At 58.9% G+C, this 1775-nt stretch overlaps 1 protein-coding gene across 1 annotated transcript in view; it reads left to right on the top strand.

The window, feature by feature from the left end:
* MRPL14 (mitochondrial ribosomal protein L14) overlaps positions 1 to 1483 on the top strand; it is a 16708-nt gene extending 15225 nt beyond the window's left edge. Inside the window, exon 3 of the mRNA XM_035901453.1 lies at positions 1437 to 1483. The gene's annotated coding sequence lies outside the window, so the exon portion shown is untranslated. The remainder of the gene's footprint in view (positions 1 to 1436) is intronic.
* Positions 1484 to 1775: the final 292 nt, after the last annotated feature.

The following is a 1775-nucleotide window of genomic DNA, read 5'->3' as shown; positions in this document are numbered from 1 at the left end:
AGCGGGCGGGCCGCAGCGGGGGAGGGGGGGCCGGGGCTGGCGAAGAGGAGGAAGATGGAGACTGGGGCAACCGAGCCTGACGTGGTTCCTTGGGGAAAGACCCGGTGAGAGCCAGGGAGCTCTGACCGGGGCTGAGTCCTCTCTCCACAGAGGGGTGTTGAGTGGCAGGGGGGTGGCCAGGTCACATCTAACCCCCCGTCTGGTTTTGGTGAGGGCGAGCTGGGCTAGGGAAATCAACAGGAAGATGGGGCTGCGAGCAGCGCTGTGATTCCCACAGGGCTGGTAGCTGCTCGTGGCTGGGAGGGGAGGGATGTGATGCCCGGCCCGGCGGCGGGATGCTGGCTCGTGGATGGCAGGGGGCAGGGGAAGGCAATGGGGAGGCCCAGCCTGGCTCTCTTGGGGAAGCCTGGAGCTGGGCCACTCTCCTAATGCAAAACAACCCCTCAAAATGCATTGAAACCCCCCCTGCAGGGGCCTTTCACTTCGAGGCAGATGCCAAATCCCCTTCCCTGGGGGAGAGGCACATGCCAACCCCCCTCCCCGGGGGGAGAGGCTTCCAAAGCCTCAGGCGGCGAGCGGGGTTTGCAGGCTGAGCAGCATTTTCCAGCCGGCCACTCGCAGAGAGACAGCGGGAGATCCCTGCCGAGCCCTTCTGCTGAGACTAGTGAGGGCTGTTGTTTTTTTAGCCATCTACTTCTAGATGTGACTGTGCCATTTAGGATCTGCATGATCCAAGGAGAGCAAGGAGGAGCAAGGGAGACAGCTGGACCCGGGGCATCGCTTGTTTATGTCCTGCAGCTACTGTTCGAGATAGACGAGGGCACGGGGAGAGCGTCCAGCAGGGAGACTGCGTGGGCTGGGCACTTGTACTGGGAAACCCAGAAGGGCTGGAGGGGGCGAAGAGCCGGGAGCGAGGGGAGGAGGCTGAGGGTGGCACCGCTGCTGGGGCAGAGCCCCGAGGTCAAAGCTTGTGTGGTCGCTGCCCAGAGGGCTCTCCCGTGAGCGAGTTAGCACCTTGTCAAGTTTTCGGAGTCGTTTCTCCCGTTCTCCAGCGTAAGAGTCGGGGTGGTGAACGATACCGAATCAAGTCTTAACGCCGTTGCATAAATCAGTGGTGGAGCCTCGAGCGAGCTAGGGCGTGCCAGGCTGGTCAGCTTATCTCAGAAGCTGCCAGGGGTAGAGGATGGGAATTTTCCTAGGCCGGTCGCAGATATACCCTCTAACAAGAAAATAGCATCGGAAAGCTCAGGAGTGTCTCGCCTGGAGAGAAGGAAGATTAATGAGGGCTCATGACAGAAGGATAAAAAGGGTGTGGAGAAAGCACATCAGGCACATCCATTCACCCTCTCTGAGAGTGCAGTAGAGGAGATGTTCAATCAAACAGGCTGGTGGAGGAAGTAAAATTAACTTTTTTTCATTTTTCCTTTCACCCAAAGCACAAGTTGCCCCATGGAATTCATTGCTTCAGGGCACAAGCAGAGCTAATGGGCTGTCCCGTGCCAATTTTGGGTCACCTGAGGCTGGGCTGAGCTCCCTTCTACAGCTTCCAGCTCCTCCTTATGTGGGGTGGTTGAAGGATGGGGAAAGAGCCCCAAGAGATCCTTGCCAGCTGGCATCATGCGGGTGGGAGAGGGGCTGCGGGGAAGGGGGGTTGCAAGTCAAAAAAGCAAAGGGGCTGCATAACCTGGGAGGTGCATACTGTGGTTTTAGGGCAGGAGTAAGGCTGCTCTGGTGCTGTGCAAAGGCCTGGGTGCTGCTGAGAAGTAGAGGGGCTG

Source organism: Egretta garzetta, unplaced genomic scaffold (genome assembly GCF_000687185.1).
Source record: "Egretta garzetta isolate BGI_Z169 unplaced genomic scaffold, ASM68718v1 scaffold729, whole genome shotgun sequence".
NCBI classification, from domain to species: Eukaryota; Metazoa; Chordata; class Aves; order Pelecaniformes; family Ardeidae; genus Egretta; species Egretta garzetta.
Note: the sequence above shows the minus strand (reverse complement) of the source record. Positions and strands in the feature narration are given on the sequence as shown.